Consider the following 20,231-nt stretch of genomic DNA (forward strand, 5'->3'; position numbering starts at 1 on the left):
TGGTATAGGAAAATGCTAATGTTCTGGCTATGACTACGTATGGCTCTGAGTTAAAGCCCTTTCGGTTTGATTGAGGAATTTTATGTTTTCTGCCAGCATCCATGAAATTGTTGCATGAGAGTTTGTTAATAGGCTAAAATCTCAAAACTTTACAATTCTAAATACATTCTATTCATCTTTTAAGATCCAGCTTAAATCTTACCTCTTTGATACAGACATCACTGATTCTTGTAGGCAAACTTATTCTTGTAAATCTGTGATCTTCCGGAGCATTTAAAAAAAAACTAGTAATGGACACATTATTTTGTGATTATGCCTTTCCAAGTCTATCTCCTTGCTAGATTAATAGCCTTTGGAATCAGATTCCAAGTCCCAGTTACCTGGTAGCATTTATGGAATACACATTAAGATATTTGGTAAACATTGATGAATCAATGAATGCAGTTCTTCTTTTCCTGACTTCCTTCCTAGTCCACTTCTTCTTTATAATACCTGAGGTATTGAGTGACTTATTTAAATTTTACTCTCAGAGCCTCCTCCTACTACTCTCATTCTATAACTACTGGGAATGATCACTTCTTCTCTGGAAATATTTAATATTTGAATTGCTTCCCCATTTGTGATATAAAGCCAAAGTCCCAAGAATACAGAAAATACACTGAACATCTATGGTTCCAACATGTTACATAAAAGTAGCTTTATCTTTCTGTATATGTCCTTATACCTAAATGTAATCATTCTGTTTAAATGTTTGCAATTTTCTTTTTAACCCTTAAGATGTTATAAACCACAGCTTGACATTGATTGAATGAATGTGTTTTTTACTTTAATTTGTGATCTGGGGCATCACTCCATGATCAGGCTGTTTTAGTCGATACTGTTGATAACTACTATTCTTTGAGTATTCCACCATCCGGGCTTCTATTATCCCGGCCACATTTTCTGCAGCACCAGTTATTACCTAATTATCTTTTAGAATTAGTCACAAAAAGAGTAAGAAAACCATATTTAGGAGAATGGTGGAGAGGGTAATAGAAACAAGTTTGAGTATTAGTCAAGCCACCAAATCTCATTGGCTTGACTCAGTGAGTCCAGGTTGACTCTCCAGGAAAACTTTTCTTCCTACAGTAACTTGAGAAAAAACTACTTACACCTTGAGTCTCTGTTGTCTTTTCAACTGAGTAAGATGCCTCAACAGGAGAAGAGTGAATGGAGAGTTCATAACCTCTTCAAATCCCACTGGTTAAAGATAAATCATATGGCCCCATCAAATTGCAAAATCTGAGAATAGTGGTGAGCATTACTAATGACAACAGAACTAATTTTATTTAAATTTTGAGAGAAAGAGTTCAATCATGTGAAAGAATATCAAGTCTGAGAGGAAATGAATTTATTGGTACCGACTACAGAAGTTCTCTAATATTTTCCATTTATGACACCTTCAGTATCTCAGTATTTTTTGTATGGATCCCTAGGCCAAAATAACTAACTAACTATATTGTTAATTGAGTGGTTAGGCCCAAACAATTGAAAACATATTTATAACAACTTGGTAGCTTTTTAAGAAAAAACTATACCTAGTTGAAAGAAAAAAATTATTTTCGTTTTAACCACAGTTACTTACTGAAAAGAAGTGTGGGCCTCTTGGGCACCACACACCTCTCAGACATTGCAATCAGATTGGCATCACTACCTTCTTTTCCTGTTCTACATTGATTTTCACTCCTATATCCTTTTTTGTCTAGCAACCACCAAAACCCAGCTTCACAAAGATATACCATCACTGAGAGGAATGTAATATGATCTAATGTTGAAACTGTGAACCACTTTGAGCTAGTAGTTCACACAGTGGCTGACAGATTTTAAATATTTCTGTATTTCCCTTGAAAATTTGAAATAGCCCATAGCACCCTGAGCATACTTCAGTGTCCTGGAGTGCCTCCGTGCAGTTTGGGAACCACAAACTAGGTACTATATATGGGTCCCTTACTTCTCACAATAGTTGGAAGGTAGGTGTTATCATTCCCAAGTTGGATGAGAATACTAAGATTTGAAAAGGACATGCATTCTTCCCCAAACCTCCTACTTAGTAATTAGCAGAGCAGAGGCTTGAACCCAAGCCTTCTGGCTCTAAACCCCATTGCATCATGCCATGTGTCATGAGATTTGCAGGATTAAGTTTTTCACAGCTTCCTCTCCCTATGACCTTTTGTGGGTTTCAAGCAATATTGAAATGACTTTTTTTTTAAACATGTGGAAGTGCTTGAAACTCATGGAAATGATTTTAAGTCATGTCTACATTTTTAGCTTTAAGGCACACCTGCTAGAAAATAAATTCTCTTGAGCCGAGATTAAAGAACTTTAAAATGGTTTTAAACTGGCCCCAAGGAAGATTGTTTAAGCTTTGAAATCAAGACAGTACATTTTTAATTAACTTGTAATTATTTTACTGCTAATTTTTAATGTGAAGTTTAGTATGGACCACATATAACTTTTTCTCCAGCTGTCAGGACAGTGCCTAAACTAAACCTTCTTCACCAGCTGTTGCCTAATTCACTATGGTCCATGTTGGAAGTTTTCCAACTCTGCCTGCATGTAATTTCCAAGTCTCAACAGACCCGTGCAAAAATGAACCATAACTATAATCTTTCATGTTACTCATAGTTCTATTTAATTATCTGTAATACTACCTGATAAATAGTGCAATCAGAAGAATTCCAGTTTAACAGTAACTACTTCCACATCACTTTTCTGCTCTCATCTAATTTGAAGCAGGTTTTGGATTACTACCTCTAAATTATGTAAAGTCCTAATCAATGACTAATTTAAAAATCTTCAAACTGTTGCCTTTTGTCTGTCTGTGGTTCCTAAGTGTCAATGAATTCAGGCCTAGTCAAATGAAATTTTTTTTTCTCTACATTTTTTTAAACCTTTATTTTCTATTGAGCTTGTTGAGGGGATGAGAGATGGGTGGTTAGACCAAAGAAGAGTAAATCCTTCCAACAGAATATTGTTTTCAAAGAAAATGTTTCTTAATGTAGAATTAAAAGTATATTGACATTAAATGCCTCTGAAATAGATTATAATTCAAAGAAATATCTGAAGTGGAAAACTGCTCTTTATTTTTTAAAACACTCATCAACAAAGGGTAGTAGAATGACATTTCTTGAAGCACCCTGTCAGTGCCAAGCATTTTGCACTTATTTTGTTTGAATCTAAAACCAACACTGGGAGGTCATTGTTCTTACCTTCATTTTGCAGATGAGGAAACTGACAACTGAGAGAGTCTGAGAAAATTTCCCAAGTTTACACATGAATAAATGTGAGAGCTTGCATTCAAACTCAGGTGGGTCTGACATCAGCTTGGCAGCTGTGGCTTTTGCAGACAGGGCTGTGCTGTCTTCAGATCAACACATGTGGGGATAGGCTCATGTCTTTTATGTTTTATAACAGTGATAGTACATAAAACATGATATTAATTTTCATCTAATACTGGGTGGGACAAAAGTAGGCTTACAATTGTGCATGCCCCACCCTGTACTTACTGAGTGACATCATGTGACTGCCACTTTTCTAGAAGAAGCTACTTAGAGCTAGTTATGAATGCTGACATTTATTAAGCTATAAGACATGTACATTTTCTAAAAGTTCATGATTTATTTTTTAGCTCTTTTGTTATTTGATATTAGGGATCTTAAAGGATCCCAGTGAGTTGGTGATGATCTAGAATATTGAAAATAATCTTGGACTGGATCCCAGGAGACCTGTGGATCCATGTTTGCCTTTTCTACTTGGTACCTTGGTGATCAAGAATTAATTTCCATGTCTGGCGCTCACTTTCTTCATTTGTATGATGAGAAGATTGAAATATATGATCTCTGAGGTTCTTCCGAGTAGTAAAATTCTGTGATTTTTTTTTACTAAGCACACTTATTTTCTATATGTAATTCCCAATGATCCATGTGAATACAGTGAAATGCTGGTGGTATACATAACTCAGAACTGAAAGAAATGCCTTTGGATGAAGCTTTGGGAGGTATAAATGAGGTACAGTGATTGAACCCCTTAAAACACTACGCCATTTATATTAGTTTTCTTTTGCTATGTAAGAAATTACCACAAATGTTGCGGCTTAGAACAATACACATTTATTACCTCATGGTTTGCATAGGTTAGGGGTCTGAGCATGGTTTAGCTGGGTCTTCTGCTCAGAGTCTCACAAGGTTGCAATCAAAGTGTCAGTGGGCTGCACTCACTTCTGGGGCTTGGTCTTCTTCCAAGCTCTGGTCATGGGCAGAATTCATTTCCTTGAGCTTGTAAAATGGAGGCCACTATTTTCTTGTTGGCTGTCAGCCAGGAGTAGGTGGCTCTCAGCTCCTAGAGGTTGCCTGCAATTTTTTGCTCTATGGCTTCCTCATAAGCCCTCTCAAAACCTGGAGCTTATTACTCAATCCAACATGAAATGGTCCTCCCTCCGGTCTGCTAAGATAAAGTCATATATAATTGTACTGGGTTTAATAGTGTCCCCCAAATTCATGCCTATCTGGAAACTCACAATATGACCATATTTAGCAAAGCGATCTTTGCCTATGTAACTAGTCAAGTTAAGTTGAGTTCATACTAGAGTAGAGTAGGCCCTAATCGAATCACTTGTGTCCTTATAAGAAAATAGAGGCACCCAGGCACACAGAGGGAAGAGAGGGATATGACAACAGAGCCTGAGATTGGAGTTAGGCTGCTACAAGCAAAGGGACACTAAGGATTTGTGGCAACCACCAGAAGCTAGAAGAGGCAAGGAAAGATTCCTCCCTTAGAGCCTTCAGAGAGGGCATAGCCTTCAGACACCTTGCTTGCAGACTTCTAGCCTCCCAAACTGTGAGAGAATGAACTTCTGTTGTTTTAAGCCACCAAATTTGTGGAACTTTGTTATGGCAGCCCTAGAAATCTAACACAACAACATAATGTAATCATGGGAATAACAATAATCCATTACCATTGCTATATAACATAACCAAATCAAGGGAATGACATCCTATTACTTGTGCCATTTTTGTTGGTTAGAAGCAAGTTACAGATGCCTCCCATGCTGAAGGGGCAAGGATTATGCAAGGCAATGACTTATTGCATTGGTCGGCAAACCATGGCTCGTGAGCCACATGCGGCTCTTTGGCCCCTTGAGTGTTCTAATGCCACTTCAAAATAGACTCGCCCAGGCCGAAAACCGACTTCTGCACATGGGCCACGAAGTTTCAGTCGCACTGTACGTGTGCGCCCGCACGTGGTATTTTGTGGAAGAGCCACACTGAAGGGGCCAAAGAGCCGCATGTGGCTCGCGAGCCGCAGTTTGCCGACCACTGACTTATTGGGATCATCTTAGAATGTATTTGCCATATCAGTGCAAGGTTATATTATTTTATTTTGTGAAAGTGGGCCCTTCCATTATGTAGGAATTGAATTAAGCAGCCTTATCTAACTCTCTTTATCATTTGTAACTATTTCAAAATTATCTAAAAAGATATTTTATTAAAGAGTTTCAGCATATCTGATTTAAAAAACCCCCACAAACAATGGCTTTTTTTCTTTAAAGTTTATTACCCCTGACATTTTCTGTGCTCTTAATTGCCTTTTAAAAATGGATACGTAGATATTTTGGCTACAAGTTGTTTTGAATTTAAAAGTCAGTCATTTGAAAGTATAAAAAGAAACACAGAAATTTATTAGCTAAACTCTGTCTTTTTAAAGGAAAATAGACATATGAAAAAATGCTCAACATCACTAATCATCAGAGAGATACAAATTAAGACCACACTGAGATTTCACCTCACACCTGTCAGAATGGTTACCAACAATAAATCAACAAACAAGTGCTGGTGAGGATGTGGAGAAAAGGGAACCCTCATGTACTGTTGGGGGGAATGTGGTTTGGTGCAGTCAGGGTTGAAAATAGTATGGTGTTTCCTCAACAAGTTAAAAATGAAACTACCTTTGACCCAGTGATTCCACTTCTGGGAATATATATGAAGAAACCTAAAACACGAATTCAAAAGAATATATGCACCCCTATATTCATTGCAGTGTTACTTACAATAGCCAAGGACTGGAAACAGCCCATGAGCCCATCAGTAGGTGAATGGATAGAAAAGTTGTGGTACATTTACACAATGGAATACTACTTAGCTGTAAAAAAGGAGAAAATCTTACTCTTGCAACAGCATGGTTGGACTTGGAGAATATTATACTAAGTGAAATAAGCCAGTCAGAGAAAGACAAATACCACATGATCTTACTTATATGTGGAATCTAATGAACAAAATAAATTGATAAACAAAATAGAAACAGAGGCATGGACACATGGAACAGATGTATGTCATTCTGTTGAATGACAGCTGGATCAAAGAAGGTAAAGGAATTAAGCAACAAACAAACAAATATATACATATATACAAATATAACACATAGGCACAGGGAAAAGTGTGTTGATAGCCAGAGGGAAAGTGTGATGGGGGGATAGGTGTAGGTGGGCAAAGAAGGGGAAAATGGGGATGGAAAGAGACTTTGCTTGGGGCAATTGGCACATGATGCAGTGTGCAGATGATGTTTTATTGAGTTGTACACTTGAAACCTGTATTGTTTTGCAAACCAATGTCACTCGAAAAAATTCAATAAAAAAATTAAATATCATTAACACTCTGAGATATTGGTCAACTGATCAGTATTCCACTGAGCAGCTGCCATATACTTAGCATTGTACAATATTATTACGTATACTTCAATACATATTCGCTACTTAAAATAATAAAATGTGGCCAAATGAAAACTCTAAGTCATTGTAAGAGTCATTGCTCTCAGATTACTCTACCTAAGATATACTAACACAAAATATTAGTCGATTCCATAATATTTATTAGATTTCACAAAACTGGAGTTCAGGGTTAGCAGGAACCAACCAAGCAAAGTGATGACTATTTATAAGCTATAGGTACTCTGTGGTTTCACATTGTTCTTGAATCCAAACTCCCACCAGTGCTATGAAAGGCAGGCAGATTTGTGAACTAATATTCCAAACACATCTCTCATATTTTCCTATGGATTTCTTTGTGGGCTGTGAGACAGACATGTGTTTTTCTTTGGGTACTGCCATAGAACTCCCTTATGGGATAGATTTCAACCCTTAGTTAACCTTGGGGAAAATAATTTCCTTATATGGTGCATATTATGTTGCATAACAATTTTGGGTACATAGTTCCTGAACTTTGAAATATTCTCTGAGGTTCATACTTTTATTTCAGAGATAGTTTGTTTGAAAATCTATCAGTATTGTTAAAGATAGAGGCTAATATACGCAGTGCTATCAAAATCAGGTCCCTAAACTATGCCTGATTCTGTAAAGATCACAATCAAAATTCTCCCCTCTTGCCAAATTCCTATCTTTAACACTGCCTGAATAATTCTTTAGGGTATTGGTGTTTAATACTGCCAGAAAGAGGTATTAAATGCTATAATCCCAGAAATGTTATTTGGATAATATCAAACATGGAAAAATAAAGCACATTCTAGGTCTTTAATCTTAGTGTTGCCATGTAATATAATGAAGTGAAATTGCTTCATATAAAGAAGTTCATATGGTTGAGTTCCAGGTTCTGGATTTTAGCAAAATGAACTGAAGTGTTCTACAAGTCCCTGATGGAACTTAGATGATCAGAGGCTGCAGTTCTCCTTTGAGTTTTCTGTATTAGGTCTCTCTGAGAGAGGCCAGAATCGGATAGACAAAATCACAAGCTCTGGAGTGGATTGATGGAGTTCAATTTTGAGCTTTGGCACTCTGTAGCTATAAAATGGGATGGTATGGTACATCCTAGGGAATTTATGGTGATTAAATAATGAATGTAAATTGCATAGCATGAAACCTAGCGTGTAGGAAGTGCTTAATATTTATGCTAGCTAAAATGCATCAATAAAAATGAAATTTGAACTCAATACGCACTTCCAAGTGTCTATGAGGCAAACTTAGCTATGGAGAAATTTGCAAATTATCTTGGGATTTTCTTTGGACTAGCATATTTTGACACCACCCATCTTGGTAAGAAGGAACATTCACTGACCACCTACTGCATGTCATGTCAAATGATATGTTAGAATCTTTGCATAGATGAGCTCATCAAATTCTAAAAAAAAAAAGCTATGAGAGATTCTCATTTCAAAATAGGGAATTGAGCTCAAATAATATTAACAAGTTGCAGAGCTGTGATTTAAATTCACATCTGCTCACTCACTAATCCAAGCTCTTTCTGCTCCACCATGGCCTCTCAAAAAGCAAAGCCTCCTTCTCTTCCCAAAAGTGGCCTAAGGTGACCTCTGAAAATGGTTCACTATTCACTTGACCCAGAAAACCCTACAAAATCATGCAAATCAAGAGTTTCAAATCTTTGTGTTCACTTTGAGAATACTTGTGACATTACCCAGGTCATCAAGGGTATGCATATCCAAAAAGACAGCAAGTATTTGAAGGATGTCACTTTACAGAAGCAATGTGTCCTATTCCGTTGATACAATGGTGGAGTTAGGTGTACCCAGGCCAAAGAGTGAGGCTGGACAAAGGGTCAGTGGCTCAAAAAAAGTGCTGAATTTTTGCTGCACAAGCTTCAAAATGCAGAGAGTAGTGCTGAACTCAAGGGTTTACATGTAGATTCTCTGGTCATTGAGCACATCCAGGTGAACAAAGCTCCCAGGATACAGCACAGAACTTACAGAGCTTAACCCACACATGAGCTCTACTTGCCACAGAGAGATTATCTTACTGAAAAAGAGCAGATTGTTCCTAAATCAGAGAGGACATTGCACAGGAGAAAAACGATGAAGAAACTTATGACCCGAAAGTAAATTAAGCCAGCATAAAATAAATGTGAATAAAAGTTAAAAAAAAAGCAAGGCCTCCTGAAATTCACCCATGTTATATGTTTTGTGTGCAATGAAGAGAAAAAATAAACCTGGAAAGTGATGAAGATTTTTACTCTACAGAAAACTTGACATTTCCTGTGAAAAGGCATAAATGGTTTCAAATGGCAAACAAGCCTAGAAACTCTTTGGGAGATTTTGAAATATGATTGGAATACATAATCAGCCCTGGCTAGTGTGGCTCAGTGAGTTGGAGCATCATCCTGTGCACCAAAGGTTACTGGTTTGATTCCAGGTCAGGGCACATACCTAGGTTGTGAGTTCAATGAGCGATGTTTCTCTCTCTCTCCCTCTCCCTCCCTCTCCCCTTTCCCCTCCCCCTTTCCCTTTCCCTCTCCCTCCTATTAGTGAAACATATCCTTGGATGAGGATTAAAAAAAAAAAAAAGAATTGTGTAATCAGGCACATTCTCAGAATTGCATGTGTAGGTTTTTGCATTTTACTCCCACCCACACGTACATGCAGTCGCAATTGCCTGGAACAGTTTGTGTCTGTTGGCAATTTTAGACTCAGTTAGATAGGATGAGGGTGGCTGGGAATGGTAGGTGGGAAAAGACTACATTTGCATTTTGAAAAGATCACAGTGGCTGCAGTGCAAAGAACAGATTAGAGAAAGGCCAGATGAATGCAGGATGAGAAGTTAGAAGTCTACTGCAGTAGTCCAGGTGAAAGACAGTGATTCTTAGACTAGTCAGTGGATTTGAGTTTGAAGTTATGTCAGTGGGACTTTGTGATTGACTGGATCTGAATGTTGAAGTGAGGAAGGGTCCAATAGAGCTCATATTTTAGGGGAAAGATGCATACCGTGATTTTTGTAAATGCTGAATTTGAATATGCTTAGTTAGGAAATGTTGAATTTGAGACTTCCAAATGGAGGTGTAGGGTAGAAAGTTGAAAATCCTATATAATAAAAGGCTAATATGCAAATCAGCCAAACAGCGGACAACCGGTCACTATGATGCGCATTGACCACCAGAGGGAAGACGCTCAACACAGGAGCTGTCTCCTGGTGGCCAGTGTGCTCCCACAGGGGGAGTGCTGCTCAGCCAGAAGCCAGGCTCACAGCTGATGAGCGCAGCGGCAGTGACAGGAGCCTCTCCTGCCTCTGTGGCAGCACTAAGGATGTCCGACTGCTGGCTTAGGCCTGGGGCGGGGCAGGGGGGGGGAGTGGGTCTAAGTCGTCAGTCAAACATCCCCCGAGGGCTCCCGGACTGCGAGAGGGCACAGGCTGGGCTGAGGGAGTGCACGAATTTCTTGCACCGGTCCTCTAGTAAAGATATAAAGCTCAGAATAGTTCTGGACTAGAGATAAAAATGTGGGAGTGATCATAGTGTATATAATAATTAAAGCTGTGGATATGGATATGATTTTCTCAGAGAAACATAGCGGGTAAGATAAAAAGGTTGTCTACTACCCAGGCTTTTGAAAGTCCAACATGTGATGGCTTGGTGGAGTTGGGGTTGAGCCTGCAAAGGAAATATAGGAGTGACCAGAGATAGAGGGGGGAAAAACAAGTGTCTGCAGCAAAAATTTTTTCAAAAGAAGAGGTAATTAACACAGATGGTATTAGATGAGGACAGATATATCCATTGATTTTTTTAAACATGGAATTAATTAGTGACCTTCACAAGATCTCTTTTGGTGAAGCAATGAGGGGAGAAACTGAATAGTAAAAGCTGAGAGGTAAGCAGGAGATGATAAATTGGAATCGTGTAAAAGAAAAAGAAAACCTCTTGAGAACTTTGGTTCGGTTTTAAGAACCTATAAGAAGCAGTTAGGCTTTCCATGTTCTTTTTCCTGCCTATTTTGGAATAGGAAAACATTACCGTTTCTAGGGCAAATTATTTCATGAATGTGGTATTTGGAGACTATTCCTCGTTAATACAGAGGAATTTTTATTTCTAAAATAATTTCTTTTCTTTTCTTTTTTTCCATCACTATTGATCCTCCTTATATCCTTTCTCACCTCCACCCACGAGAGGAATTTTTTTACTTGGGGAGGTGTTAGGGTGGGGAAGGAGTGTCGTTTTGGTGGTGGTGGGTACTCTAGTTGGGTAAGATGAAAATCCAGTTTAGCTAAGTTCTTCCAGAAATTTTCTCTTTGATGAGCTGGAGTTCTTGACATTTCCAAGCTAATAATTATTTTCCTTTGTATTTCTAATGGGATATCCCTTTCCTTTGGGGGTAATGGAGACAACTGTCTAGTTTAAAGAATGTGGAGAAAGTAGAGGTAACAGGAAAAAGATCCCTGTTACAAAGAATAACATAAAACTTCTCTTTCTTAGCAAACTGGGAATAAGTGATTGATTATCTTTAAGCTAAAGGCGAGCATAGTAGCATGTATAATTCCACTTGGTAGAAAACATTCTACAGGTCTGTTCTGTATATTATTCAACATCATCCTGTCAATAAGCTTTTTGAGACAAGGACCACAATTTTTTTTAATTACAAAATTTTATTTTGTAAATTGACATAAGGTAATATTGGCTTTGTTTTGCTATGCAGTTCTATGCATTTTAACACATGTATTGATTCTGTAACTACCACTGCACTTAGGATACTGGACAACTATTATTTCCAGTTGTTGGCAATTATGACTAGAGCTGCTATAAACATTTTAAGTATAATTTTTTGTGTGAACATAAGTTTCCTTTCTTTAGAGTAAATAGTCAGGAGTAGGATTGCTGGGCCATATTGTAAATGTGTATTTAACTTTATATGATATAGACAAACTGTTTTCCAGAGCAGCATTTTGTATCTTTATTTTAAAATCAAAATGAGTTGGGGCTGGGCAGAGGTGGGTAGAGGTAGGAGGGGAATGGGAGACATCTGTAATACTGTCAACAATCAAAACAAAACAAAATGAGATATATACCTATTAGAATGGCTCATTTTTTAAAAATACTGAAAATTTCAAGCTCTGATGAGGATGTGGAAAAACTGAAACTCTTATTTATTGCTAGGGGGAAGGCAAAATATTACTGCTGCATGAAAAAGATGGGGGTCATCGTCTTTGACAATCTAATCATGAAAGTGACATTTTATCACTTTGCCAAATTCTGTTTGTTAGAATCAAGTTGCTAAGTCTAGTCCACACTTAAGGAGAGGGGATTACATATTAAGGAGGAGGGATCATATTTGGAGTCATTTGAGAAGGTTACCTACAACAGTAACTTAAAGAACATGAGAAGAAAGAATAACATATTTACAGAGATTATTATATTTACATGAATATTTAACCATTTCTTATTTCTTTTTATTCCTGGTGTTCCAACTTTCCTTCTGCTATATATAATTTCCCTTCTTCCAAAAAAAATTCCTTTTTAATTATTTCATAGCAGATCTTCTCATAATGCATTCTTTTTGTGTTTCTTCTTTTAAGAACATCTTTATTTCACCTTCATTCATCAGGAATATTTTCACTGTGCAGGGTAGACAATTCTTTTCTTTCAGTTCTTTAAAACTGTGTTTTTAATTTACTTCTGGTGTCTGTGTTTTCTGATGAATATAAATTGTTATTTCCCTTTAAATACTGAGTCATTTACTCTGGTTACTTAAAAAAATTCATTTAATTTTCAGAAATTTGATTGTAATGTTTCTGAGCATTGGTCTTTTTGAGTTTCTCTTGTTTAGAGTTCACTGAGCTTCTTGAATCTGTAGGTTTATGTATTTCACCATATTTTGGAAGTTTTTAGCCATTTATCTTAGCTATTTTGAGCAATGGACTTTTAACTTCTTTTGAGATTCCAATTACAAAAATATTAGATTCTTTGGTATATTATTACTAGAGGCCCAGTGTACGATTAAAATCACATGAGGAGGCGCCCCACCTCCCGCTGTGCGAGGAGGCACCCCACGGGGGGGCGGGGCCGGGACCCGCGCCTGACTGGCATAGCACCGACCATGCGGGAGTCGGGCCAGACCGGTGCCACAGGGGGCTGGGACCCACACCTGACTCACGCAGTGCTGGCTGCTGCGGGAGTCAGGCCAGACCTGCACCATGGAAGGCCAGACCGGTGCCGCGGGGGGCCGGACCGGTGCTGCAGGGGGCCAGGAACCGTGCCTGACTCGCAGTGTCCCCCAGCCACCCTGCCTGTGTCCGCTCCGGGGCCGCCCGAGCTTCCATGCCAGCTCAGGCAGGCCCCCCTGTCTCTGTCTCTATCTCCACTCCTAGCCTCACCTGCTCACGCAGCCTCCTATCTGATCATGACCCATTACAGCGTCCGGGCCTAATTTGCATATTACCTCTGTATATATAGATAATAAAGAGGTAATATGCAAATTGACCCTCACACCCTCACAAAGATGGCTGCCTACGACCAGGCCAGCAGGGGGGTTAGTGAGGGGTGACCAAACGACTGAACAGCAGGCTGCATGGGGCGACCAGGTTGGCGGGGAGGGGGGCAGTTGGAGGTGACCAGGCCAGCAGGGGGGGCAGTAAGAGGTGACCAGGTCAGCGGGGGGGCAGTGAGGGGTAACTAGGCTGGCGGGCGGGGCAGATGAGGGCAACCAGGCCAGCGGGGGCGGGCGGGGGCAGTTGGGGGCAACCTGGCCAGCAGCGGGGGGAAGTTAGGGGTGACCAGGCCTGCGGGGGGCAGTTACAACCAGTTCTATAATACTAGCTCTGGACATAGGTAAGTTTATGTATTTTTGAGTTCTGTTAGGTCTCCTGAGGATATAAATTCCAAACCTTACAGTGGCTTCCCTTTTATAGGCCTATGTCTATTCAAAACCACATTTCTGTCCACTGTGGGTTAATAATTCAAATATCACATTTTTTATGCTCCTGGGAAATCTGTAGAACTCAAAGTAAATTAAAGCCAGGACTATCAGCCATATTCTTACCACCTTTCCAAGCTAAGGACACAAAAGAAGCCTATTTAGGAACAGATAAATCCTTTAAAGATCTAGTTTTATGAGAGTAAAACATTTAATATATATTTTCCTTTTTTTTTTTTTTTACTATGAACTGGATACTTGGCTGGTTATCAGAATAAAATGATTTTCAAAAATAAACAAAACCTTTTAAGTGGTGCATAAGAATGATGTCATTGAAATCTGAAAACTCTCTTTAACAGTTTATGTTTATATAGTGATGTCCTGCGGATGTCTGATGTAAGAAAAAAACAAAACAAAGCAAAACCCTCTCAGAGAAAATTAGCTACTTGAACCTGAGTTGGTGAATGCATTTAGTAAGTCCTACAATTTTGATAGACTATCACATCATCTAAACGGAGGAGATAAACTTGAGGTGTAAGGGATATGAAATGTAGTTTGCATTCTTGACTTTCTAGACAGTAGATTTTGGAAGGTGATAAGTTAAAGCTTCTGAGGAAAAAGGTAAACGAATTCTGAAGCTGCCAGTGACATATCCTAGCTGGACTAAAACAAAGGCATTTTCATTAGTCTAGGCAACCTAAAAGCTATTGACATGGGGCTCTTTTATTTTATCTTTTAAAATATAATTTCCACATTGTTATATCAACAAGTTTTCCTTATTGGAGATACTGCAGCTAGGTACACACTAAAAATGGCTAATCTTTTCAACAGTGAGAAAAAATAACCTTGGCATAAATAACATAAAAGTAAATAATGTTGAGCTAAAGAATGAAGAATAAGGTACATCTTAAAGGAATTTTTCTTTCTTCATGATCAGTGTGCATGACAAGCAGTGTACATGAGAAACAAAGTGTTCTGAGCATCTTGGAGGATGGAAAGTAATTTGATATAAAAAAAAAAAAGAAAAGAAAAGACAAGTAATTTGTTATGTGAAAAATACCAAAGCTGCTTGTAGTCAGTCTAGCTCTGGATAGATATTTTGTTATGGAAAAAGACATCATTATATTATCATTGATTAAAAAATTATGATATTGATTCAGTCTGTGCCAAATTTGATAAATTTTGGGTTTGTAGCCAAGAGCTTGGGCTCTACTGTCAGACTTTCTACGTTGCCAATCTCTAGTAAATAGCTGCTCTATTTACTAGCTTTGTGACTTTAGGCTCATTGTTGTCTCCTAAACTTCATTTATCTGCTTATAGAATGGGATTAATAGTCTCTATTTCATAGGGTCATTGTGAGCATTAAATCACCTCATGTAAAATGCTTAGCATAAATCTTAGCATAAATACTTAGTAAACACACCATAAATGTTAGCTATTACAATGACATAGAAATTCTATGGAACAAATCAAGTAATTCATTGAAAGTTCTTTTCATGAAAAATGTTCTCGGATATATATATAATTTAGTCCTACAAGTTTAGGATTGCTGACCTGCCGTTTTTCAAAGTTTGGTGTATAAAAAATGGATTTTTACTATCATTTAAAACATTACTTAAATTATATTTATAAAAGTAATTTCTATTCAAACATTTACAGAAACTGGGAAATATGCCCATGGATTCTTGGGTTTCTTATGAACTCAGTTGGAAAACCCTGACTTATATTGAGTATTTTTTCCTTGAATAGAGATTCATATACAAAATTTAGTATGGATCCATTTAGCTGCCTACCCCAGAATCAGAATATTTATCTTACTCTACTGAGACTATTGAACCTTTATATGTAAGACTTAAAATGAAAATCTCTGCATTAACTTTGAATATTTTGAATTAACTATTTGTGCCCTAAATCTGGCAATCAGCATTTCAATTATATTTTTGTTATGTACACCAAGATAGTAGGACAGAAAGAGAAATTTAAATAAGAGTTTCATGTTTAAGTGTGAAAGTCATCAGGAAAGGACTGAGCATCAGCTTCTTCTGACAAGCTCTTAGGAGGTAAGTTGATGCTAGTTAGGTTCTCACAATGCTAAATGATAATGGTGCTCAATACATACTTTCTGAATGTTTAAATTTAGTTTTGTTTAAATTTAGCTACTTGAACCTGAGTTGGTGAATCCCTCCACCCCAAGACCCAGAGACCCTTCTGCTGTCTATATCCTTCTAAGCTCAGCTCAGTGTTTGCCTCCTTTCTTGGAAAATTTGCCACAATCTTGATCATTCTTTTTATAGTATCCATAGCCTCTTCTATACCAAGTGTGGTAGTATCCTTTGTATTTGTTTTGTAGAAGTTCTTGTCACTCCAATTAGGTAAGGCATACAAAATATCATTGATTTTCTACCCCCCTCCCCACCCCCGGTTTTGCAGGACTGAATATGTTGTAGGATTTCATTAACTATTTGTTTATTCATTATATTTGAGTGATTCAAATGTGTGACCTCAAACCTATGGTTCTGCAGATGCTTTAGTTGTTTTTGTGAATTAGTGCTTTTATTACTGTGAATTTATAGATGAGATGCTTTCAATATAAAGATGCAATGTTTTTATTCCATCAAACTTAGTCATGCTTCCGTATCACGACTCAAGGCTCCACTGAAGTTTGTGCATCTCCAACTGTTAGTAGGGTGTTATTTTCATCTTGGAATTTGTAGCAGAAATGATTCTTTACTTTGTTAACTCTGAAACATAGAGGGCTTAGTTTGTTTTTACCAGGAAGGTTTTTAATATCAAATGGAGGGCCATGAGAGGTTCTCTGAGCTCTGTTTTCCGTAATTACCCAATTACCTGTCTCTTCCCTATGTGTCCTCTTATGAGAATCACAGACTATTATTTAACTCTGGGAACTCGGTATGAGTTGGAAGAGTTTTCAATCTCATAGCAATCTGCAATTCATCGAATGTAATAATTGGATGGTGAGAACTGCTTCCTCACGATGGGGTAAAAAAGAGGCATGAACAAAGCCAAGAAGACCACCCTGGTGAAGAAAGAGAAGTGTGCCCAAAAGGAGATTTTTTTTGCAATAAAGACAGAGTGTCCTGAGGTTTTATTCTTATGCGTGAAACCAAGATTTACTGGAAGAGTCCCTCCTAAGGGCTTGGTCCTGTACAAACTGTGGTGCCCCTATGCAGGGAGCAAATGTATCCTAGGCTGGAAGATTCTGTTTGGACCTCATCCAGTGGGTTGCTCCTGTTGCCTATCCCACAAATATCTGCTCCTTACTAGTATTTCCAGATTCTGCAAACAAATGCTGCTCCTGTGTGGATGACTGAAAAACTAGCCTGAAGACAAAAGCAAAGTCAGGCTAATGACAGAGCTTTTACATTTCAGCAAACCCATGAAGTATTGGATTCCAAAGAGGACCTGGCATAGTAATATTTTCAAAAGTCCTGTTACAGACACGGGAACAGCTGTTTTGGACCTTCTCATCTATCAAAGACCTCACTGTCATTTGGTGTCTACAAGTAGAAGGCAAACTTGCTTTGAATGTGAAAGAGAAGTTACAGTTGGGTCAAGGTCTGAATTTTGTAGGTGTTTTTCTTCAAATATTGCCAGCATACTTCCTACCCCTTGAAAATAACTCCATTCATTTAATTTAGCGATAAGAGTCCCAAGGGTATGATTTTTACTAATATCATTTGTGTTCAAGGCACTTGTTTGATCTCTGTATATAGAGACTAGTACAATAAAAATATATATAATCTCATTCTAAGGCAAAATTCTATTTTCTTGCTCTTTTTAAAAAACTCACTAAGGTTAAAATCTTTAATCTACTTGGAGTCTGATATTTCTTAGAGTGGTCCAGCTGTGATGCGTTCAGAGCAGCACTCCCCACAAACTGATGATATCATCTCTGTGTAACCGCACACATTTATTAGAAACTTATAAGAGAATGGTAATGAGCACACCCCTGTGTAGTCTTTTCTGAACACTGTAATCGGTTTCCATCACTTATTGCTTCTTAGTTACCAAAGGGAGGGAAAAAAAGAACAGATCAAAATGTTACCCACTTGCTAAGACTCTGGAAGGGTGCAAAGACTTCAGCAGGGCGGGGAAACACCCACTCCACCTCTTATTTCCATTTTTTAAATTAGAATAGAAATGTTGCCTGAGGACATATTAAAGCATTCTGATCTCTTACACAATTAACAATAAAAACTCAACCCTGAATCCACAGTCATAAAAAGACCCCTTGCCAAACCATTATGGCTTAGGGTCAACCTATGAGCCAGGGGTCGTGGTTCAATTCCCCCTCAGGGCACATGCCCAGGTTGTGTGGGCCCAATCCCCAGCGGGGCAGGGGAAGGGGTGTAAGAGGCAGCCGATCAATGATTCTCATCATTTGATGTTTCTATCCTTCTCTCCCTCTCTCTTTCTCTCTGAAATCAATAAAATATTAAAAATACGTATTTTTAAAAAACCCTCCCCATAATATGCTGGCTATAATAAAACACAAAACAGAAACCTTTCCACTCAAACTAAAGATATGGCACTATACAGATGAAGGTCTAGTTATCAATAATTCCTTCCTCCATCTAACCCATTTCAGCTATGCTGTGTTTTATTCTGTTTTTCATGTTCTCATTAGTTAGGGAGAGTGGGAGCCACAATCCTCCAGAACAATTGCTTTGTAACTGTGAGTGCAGAAGATCCCCTCTTGGTCAGCTGGGCAGGAAGAGGCTAGGAATTGTGTCCTGGTTTTCAGGCTGTGACTCTGCAAAGGGCCAACTTCCAAGAAGGCTCCTTGGAAAGTCTCAAGAGCTGGGTGGCTCAATGGGTTGAGTCGGCATGGAGGTGAAATCTACCTTTTGCCTTTTGCATCTCTCTTTTTGCCTGTTGGTCACCCTATTTTGCCACCTACTGGTATCCTTTCCACTCCAGTTCTAGGGCCTTGTACTCATGATTGTTCTCCAGATATAGAAAACCCCCGTTATGATGGCTTCTGCCTTCAAAATATCCCCAAATAGTATTTCCCCCCCCTCTAATTATGTCTTCCCTAGGTTCCTCACAGAGGAATTTTCAAGTGGATTTTGAGGACAGCTTGCTGGCTGAACTAATCCACACTTAAGTATGAATAATTGATACACATCTTATTACTCCTAGAATGTTTGCATTTTAAGAAGAGTCTGATTACCCAAAAGAATCAATAGCTGGAGACATTTCAGAAACCATGAAGTAAATTAAACCAGGCACTTTGGGGAAGGTTTCCTGGGCAGTAAAGGCAATGGGCAGCTGTTTTATTTGGTCCTGAAACAAGGCAAAGTCTGGGTTGTTGAATAAGCCACCCTGGGAAGGCCATTATTTGGCAGCCACAGTGCATGAAAAGTCTTAGTTGAGAATGGGAAAGGAGGGTGTCCTTTGGGAAGGAAACTCCACAACATGGGTTAGACCTAGAAAAACTTCACATTTTCTGGGCAACCTCATTTTATTGGTGAGCAAAATACCAATTAAGGATCACTACTGCCCGAGGAACACTTGTGTCATTTGGTTGTCCATCAAAAAATAAAAAAGAGGATCTAGTGATGGTTGACTTGAAATCTGTAATTTCCATTTACTTCTGCTGGAGAAGCGATTTTACTTTTGTGTCAGCTGTTGCATTGAATCTTTTGAGCATTGTAGAGAAGAAAGAGCATGGTGTGTGAAATAAGAAAGAGCTGGAAGTGCTGATCCTGGCTACTTGCTTTTTGGTCATGAACTACTAAATAGCTCTGGTGGGAAAGGGGGTGATTGTGGGTGAGTGGAGGAATTGAGCAAAAAAGAAAAAAAAAGAGAACTCATGGACATGGACAGCAGTATGATGATTGAAGGGAGGGGTGGTTGGTGGAGGTGAAAGAGAGCACAGAGGGGATACATGGTGATGGTAAAAACAAAAAAATAAAGGTTCATTTCAAATATATAATAATTAAATTTTTCTAGCACTGGCACAGGAGTGGACAAATAGACTATTATAATAGAATAGAGGTTCCACAACCATGCCTATGTACACATGAGCAGTCAATAAGGATAGGTTAGCTATTTGAATCAGTTATAAAATAATGGATTATTAAAAATTAATGTTGATATAAAAAGAACAACAACAACCAATACTTATTGTACACTTACTATGTTCCAGCATTGTTCCAAATGTTAAAATACATCCATCTATAGACTCAGTCTCATAATAGTCATATGATGTAGGTAATATTTTTAGCACCCTTTTACAGAAGATAAAACTGAGGCACAGGCACAGAGAAGTTAAATAACTTGATGATTCCTAGGCAGGGATTTCAACCCAGGAAGTTTGGATTCACTGTCCATGCTTTTAGCCACTATTCTAGATAGCTGTCTCAGAGTACATTGACTCTTCCTAAACAGAAAAATAAAATTAGTTCCTTATTTTAAACCATATACAAAAATAACCTTCAGGTTAATTGTGTTCTTTTTTAAAAAACCATAACATAATCTAATATTTCTGGTCACTGGTATCAGGTGGGTGGTGACTAACTTCTTAATGTGAT

At 38.2% G+C, this 20,231-nt stretch overlaps 1 protein-coding gene and 1 pseudogene across 5 annotated transcripts in view; both read left to right on the plus strand.

Moving 5' to 3' along the window:
- The window catches only part of EMC2 (ER membrane protein complex subunit 2), a 359,544-nt gene that overhangs the window by 86,489 nt on the left and 252,824 nt on the right, over nt 1-20,231 (plus strand). For 3 of the 4 annotated variants that reach the window (XR_013814944.1, XR_013814945.1, XR_013814946.1), the window contains exon 12: nt 3,262-3,346. The exons of the other annotated variant lie outside the window; for it this stretch is intronic. The gene's annotated coding sequence lies outside the window, so the exon portion shown is untranslated. The remainder of the gene's footprint in view (nt 1-3,261; nt 3,347-20,231) is intronic. 4 annotated transcript variants of the gene reach the window in all.
- On the plus strand, nt 8,249-9,036 carry LOC307114152 (large ribosomal subunit protein uL22-like; annotated as a pseudogene). Its single transcript has one exon. The product of its transcript is annotated as a large ribosomal subunit protein uL22-like (transcript).

Source organism: Cnephaeus nilssonii (assembly GCF_951640355.1).
Source record: "Cnephaeus nilssonii genome assembly, chromosome: 18".
Taxonomy (NCBI): domain Eukaryota; kingdom Metazoa; phylum Chordata; class Mammalia; order Chiroptera; family Vespertilionidae; genus Cnephaeus; species Cnephaeus nilssonii.